This window comes from Mustela nivalis, assembly GCF_964662115.1.
Source record: "Mustela nivalis genome assembly, chromosome: 5".
Taxonomy (NCBI): Eukaryota; Metazoa; Chordata; class Mammalia; order Carnivora; family Mustelidae; genus Mustela; species Mustela nivalis.
This window is the reverse complement of record NC_139024.1, coordinates 98,691,817-98,698,001: the sequence shown is the minus strand read 5'-3', so window position 1 is coordinate 98,698,001 and position 6,185 is coordinate 98,691,817. Positions and strand designations below refer to the sequence as shown.

The following is a 6,185-nucleotide window of genomic DNA, read 5'->3' as shown; positions in this document are numbered from 1 at the left end:
CATTTGCAAATATCTTCTCCTATTCAATAACTTGCCTTTTAGTTGTATAGTATGTTTCCTGTGCTGTGCAGAAGCTTTATATTTTGATGTATTCCCAACAGTTTATTTTTACTTTTATCTTCCTTGTCTCAGCAGACATACCTAGAAAGATGTTGTTATGGTCAATGTCAGATAAATGGCTGCCTGTGCTCCCTACTAGGATGTTTATGGTTTCAGGTCTCACATTTAGATCTTTAATCCATTGTGAGTTTATTTGTGTGTATGGTATAAGAATGTGGTCCAGTTCCATTGTTTTTGCCATGTGGCTGTCCCATTTTCCCAACACCATTTGTTGAAGAGACTGCCTTTTTCCCATTGTATATGCTTGCCAACTTTGTTGAAGATTAATTGAGCATATAATTGTGGGTTTCTTTCTGGGCTCTATATTCTGTTCCACTGATTTATGTTCCTATTTTTGCATGGAAACCATACTGTTTTGATTACTACAGCTCTGTAGTATAACTTGAAATCTGGGATTCTGATCCTTCTAGCTTTGTTTTTCTTTTTCAAGATTGCTCCAGCTGTTTGGGTCTTTTGTGGTTCCCAAAAGTTTTTGGATTGTTTGTTCTAGTTCTGTGAAAAATGCTGTTGTGTGCACCTGTAATTTTCAGTCAGTCAGCATGTAGCCCATTCTGTTACTACATACCACAAAATGGAAAAATCCTTTGAGACCAAAAAGGATCAATTATACTGAAAATACTCTTATAAAATTCCTTTGCATGAACAAAAACAAAATTTATTCATCACTCATTTAGCAATTTTCTAAATTAAGTAATGAATTAACCAATTATTGATCACTAGTACATGTCAAATCTTGTGTTGTTGGTTGGGACTATAGTTGTCAACAAATCAGTTACAGTCACTGCTTCATGCAGAATGAAGTGGTTAAAAGCACAGACCATGGAGCCTGACAATGTGGGTCCAAATTTTGGCTCCATCCCTTACCAGCATGTGCTCTGTGATAAGTTAAAAGTTCTTCAGTTTCCTTATCTACAAAACATGGATCCTGTCTGATAAAAATATTATGAGGACTATGTTAGTTTATAAGGAAAAGCTCATCCTAAGGGTACTGTTATCAGTTACCTATTGCTGCATAAATAGCAGCTTAAAAAAATATACATTTATTATCTCACAGTTTCAGTAGGTCAGGGATCCATGAAGAGCTTAACTAGAGACTTTCTTTCATGAAATCAAAGTACTACACAAAGCACTGTGCAGTTTGAGAAGCAAACCTCAGAGAACAGCTTCATGTCGGCCAAGGCCACAAACACCGTGTATGACAATTTAACAGACAGATTTTGACATGTTCAAAATACAATATTAGTGCACAATGGGGATCACTGGTGCTGGAAACAAGGGTGATGGGGGGCAAAGCTAGTCCTTAGTAGTTTCACCCTCCTTGATTTTAACTGAAGCACTCTCTTGAGCTTTGGCCAACATAGAGCAAATGATCTCCAAGCCAATGGCTTTGATCAGGAATGGCAGCACTGTGTTACCCACCTGCCTGTGCTTATCCAGGATGTTCACAAGAGTTGAAGTCTCATCTGAAGGCTCAGCTGAGGAAGGGCCGACTTGCAAGTTCATGCAGGGTTGGTTGGCGGGATCCCACATCTTTGGGGGATGTTGGACTGAGGGCTTCATTCCTAGATGGCTTTTCCTTTCCTGGGTATTTCAGGTGGGACACTGAGCTTCATTAAAGCCAGCAAGGAAGAAAGTCTGCTCTAAAGATGGAAGTTGGAATCTTTCATAATCTACTCATAGAAATCATATCCCTTCAACATTAAGGTATTGTTATTTAGAAGTAAGTTGCTAAAAGTTAAGACATTATCTAATGCTCTGAATCGCAGGGAGCAGAGATCATTTAGGGATCATCCTAGAAGGGGAAATAGACAGCATCTTGGGAGCAAGTATGATGACCTTAAGGCAGGAGAGAGTTATGGTATATTTGAGACACTTGGAGAGGATGGATTTTGCTGGAACATGAAGATATCATAGAGGAAATCAGGGATCAGGTGCTGAAAGGCACTATAAACCAGAGAAGGATTTGGACCTCTATTCTGAGGAAACAGAAAGCTACTGAATTTTCTGCATGGAAGTTACATGATGAAATTTGAAAATATCACTTTGGCTACATTGTGGGAAAGATGGATTAGAGAGAAGCAAGAGTGAACACAAGAATGCCATTTTAGGGATTTCACAATGGTCTAGGTGAGAAGTAATAATAGCTGGGACCAGAACGGTAGCAGTGGGAAAGATATTACAGATATATAATAGCAGGACATGGTGAATAATGAGATGAGGAGACAGAGGTTCAGGGTGGAAAAGATGAGGCAAATGATGATGCCAAGTCCACCCTTTAAGGAACTAGATGAGTAATGGCTTGTATACTACCAATGGGAATACTGTAGAAAGAGCATATTTTGAGGGAAAATATGACTTGAGTCTTGGAAATAATGATTTTTAAGGACCCTATGAGATATCTAAGGACGTGTGAGCTCATCTGCCAAATGCAGCTTTGAGAAGTGAAGAGAGTCTAAGATGGCTCTGAAGTCCTTTAACCTGCAAGAGTTGCATTGAAGATCTAGAAAGAGAGAATGAGAAGAAATCAAAGTGATTGGTCAACTGTGTGAAGTAATTCTGAAAGGTCAAGCCCTGGAAAATGTCCCAAGCAATGAGGCGACCCAGGGTTATTTATGACTTCGGCACAAGCCCTTCGGTAGAAGGGCAAACAGGGAAGCTTAGTTGGACTGATTTGAGGAGAAAATGGGCAGCAACATGATAGAGGCTACAGATACAAATACATACAATACATCTGAGAAGTTTGCTTTTGAAGAAGTGGAGAGAAATATAGCCTCATCTAGAAGGGGAAATGGACTAAATTGAAAGCTTTCTTTTGTTGCACTGGTTTTAAACAGAAGAGTTTGTCTACCATTAAATAGAGGTAGAAATTGGCTAGCAGAGACAGGGCAGGGAGGTTGCTGGGTAAGAGTAGGATGAACTGATACAGCAAAGTTCCTGAAAAGGTGGTTCTATCTATAACCCAAAGTAACAGTGTGGGGGCTGGCTTTCGAAGGAGGACTCCTCTGTTGTAACAAGGCAAAGAAAGAGAGCTTGTAGTCTTCTTCCTGGTGGATTTGTAGATTTGGTATTAGTACATTGAATGTGTTCTGATACAATGGCTTTTACTGCCTTTTCAACAAACCCTCTTCCTTCAGGTGTTAGGGAGCCAAAGCATTCTAAATCCTTGCTACTCCAAGTGTGGTCTTTAGATCAGCAATATCAGCAACACCTGTGAACTTATTAGAAAAACAGAATCTCAGGCTTCATTCCAGACTTACCTTATCAAAACTGATTTTTTAAAAAAGATTTCATTTATTTATTTGACAGGCAGAGATCACAAGTAGGCAGAGAGGCAGGCGGTGGGGTGGGGAGGCAGGGTCCCCACTGAGCAGAGAGCCTGATGCGGGGCTCGATCCCAGGACCCTGGGATCATGACCTGAGCCGAAGGCAGAGGCTTTAACCCACTGAGCCACCCAGGCGCCCCTCAAAACTGATTTTTAATAAAGTTTCCAAGTAATTTTCTGCTTACTTCTTAAAGGACCTTTCCATAATCATGTAATCATTATCATAAATACTTATCTAAAGCTGATTTTTATCATACTACTAAGAAGAGAGTTGAATGCCTTGGCCCTTGACTGGAATCAAGGAGGGGGAAACATGAAGGATCACCTGGGAATGATCCTCTGTTAGCTTTGTAAACTGTACAATAAAGTTCTTTGATATACTTCTGACACATTTGAAGCTGGATGGCTATGTGTGAAAACAAAGAATTTTTTTTTAAAAAAATCAAAAGAGTTTTCCCTGCTAAAAAGCTGAATGGAATTTAAGACTAAGTGGTAACTAAGATGCCAACCAGTGAGCTGAGAGGTTTGGGAAGTCTGGAAGCCAATACATATGGCATCATAGAGTCTTAGAGTTGGAATTATATTAAGGATGAGCTAAGCCAAGTGCCCAGCTGGAGTGAGAGTCCCTACATCACCTTTTACCTCCCCACTTTCACTCATAAGGAACTGGCTCCTTTTCATCATTAGGACCCATTTTAATCATTAAGAGTCAGTTGCTATCAGAGTTTTCTTTCCTTACTTTTAATATTTCCCAGGAATATCCGCCCATCGGGCCCAATTTTGGCCACAATAGGGTATAAGAATGTTTGCTAAATCCACTTGTTGCCCAACAACCCCCAATACACTTGCACAGGTGTTTCATCCATCATAAGTCCTCTCTCGGTATTTTCTTCAGATTGTCCCAACAGTCACAGCTTCCGAAGTTCTCTTCGTTCCCGCCACTCCTTCAGGGTGCAGAATAATTTCCTAGTGTGCCAACACGCAAAGTGATGCCCATCATCCAACAAATGAAAAATAATTATAACATGAATTTTCCAGGGCCTATTTTTCCATTATTACAGTCTAATATCACATTAACTCTTATCAGCTGTTTCACATCCTTGGTGTCTATTAAAAACTTGTGGTCAGTTGTAATCCTCTGATTTTTTTTTTTAAAGATTTTATTTATTTATTTGACAGACAGAGATCACAAGTAGGCAGAGAGGCAGAGAGAGAGAGAGAGAAGAGGAAGCAGGCTCCCTGTTGAGCAGAGAGCCCGATGCGGGACTCGATCCCAGGACCCTGAGATCATGACCTGAGCCGAAGGCAGCGGCTTAACCCACTGAGCCACCCAGGCGCCCATAATCCTCTGATTTTGTTAGTTTGTTTTCATATGGAGTGTTGCCGAAGTAGGTATTTCTACACCTGCCCGTGTGCTAGAGTGTGTGTTAGTCTCAGACATCCCTGGGGATCACTGGAGAGTTAAGCACTGGTCCCAGACCTCACTCTGTGCAACTATACCATGACCCTAATCGTGTTGACGCCATATCTGAGGTACCAAAGAAAGCACTTTGTCCTCCTGAACATGCGCTCCACTTCTAAAGAACAGCCTATTTATAAACTCGATCTTTTCAGAGGACCTGAGGTGACCAGGGGATTGACGTTTCTAGAAGCTAATTTTTTCTTCACCAACTTCCCTTCTTCTTACCAAGTATGTACCCTGATATCCCTGCTTCCAACCATTCAATTCCCACCAAATTAATTTTTTTCCTCGCACCCAGGCTGACGGACTCTTGACTTACTTATTTTTTTGTTTAAACAGCTGAGCAGGCCAAGAAACCCAACCCCTCTCCACCAACCAGAGCCCCGCCTCTGCCCCAGGAGGCCTGGAGTTGAAGGCCAAAGAGGGAGAGGGGACTGTACTCTGGGTGGGGGAGCGTGGGCTCTGCTGCCTCATCCAGTAGGACCGCAAGGGTCACTCTAAAAATTGCTGCTGCTGGGACTCCTCAGGTGGCTGCTGGTGGCTCCCCAGTGCGGTTTCCTTTCCCTCCGTCCCTCTCTCTCCCCACAGATTGCTTCCCAAGAGGAGCCTCCTGCTGAAAACTCATCATTACACATCCCGACACCACACAAGAGGGTAAGGAGCTGGGACCACGATCTCCAATTCCTGACTTCTAGATTCTAGGGTGCGTATGGGTGGGTGGGTGGGAGCGGGTGGAGGTATCTGTGTGCTCGTGGTAGGGGGGCTGTGCCACTGACAGGCAGTCTATAGCCGGACCCCACGGCTCATGTTCTGGATCTGAAATTGGGAGCCAGAACACATTCTCTCCCAGTGTAAGGAATGCCAGAGATCAGAAGAATGTCATAGTAAGAGAAATGCGTGAGAGGGCTGCTTTTAAAAAGTAAAATGACCTGTCATTTCCATGGATAATTTTCAGTCTCTAAAGCCTAAAACATGTTCACCTTCCTTTATAGAGAAAGGGGGGACAAAGTAAAATTTGTAGGTTTTGTTCACAAAGTTTTGAATTCCGTCTTCATTTTTATCAGGAACCATGTAAACATTCAGTACCTGATAGGTTTAGATGAAATACAATCAGTTTAATTCAATCGGTAACACAAAAGTCAGAGAACTCCTTGAAGTCCCAGAAATATCCATATTGGCAACATAGAAACTCCCCCTATAAAAAGAACACAGGTTTTACTTAACCATAAAATGAGTTTTTGTTCTTAATGTGCACCTTTGGCTATCCTGACCTCAGTTTT

The 6,185-nt window shown here is 41.7% G+C and overlaps 1 protein-coding gene across 5 annotated transcripts in view; it reads left to right on the top strand.

The window, feature by feature from the left end:
* Window positions 1-5,170: 5,170 nt before the first annotated feature.
* The window catches only part of KLHL31 (kelch like family member 31), a 29,695-nt gene continuing 28,680 nt past the window's right edge, over window positions 5,171-6,185 (top strand). For 4 of the 5 annotated variants that reach the window (XM_082729405.1, XM_082729404.1, XM_082729403.1 and 1 more), the window contains exon 1: window positions 5,171-5,608. The gene's annotated coding sequence lies outside the window, so the exon portion shown is untranslated. The remainder of the gene's footprint in view (window positions 5,609-6,185) is intronic. The other variant, XM_082729406.1, reaches the window with a different exon arrangement.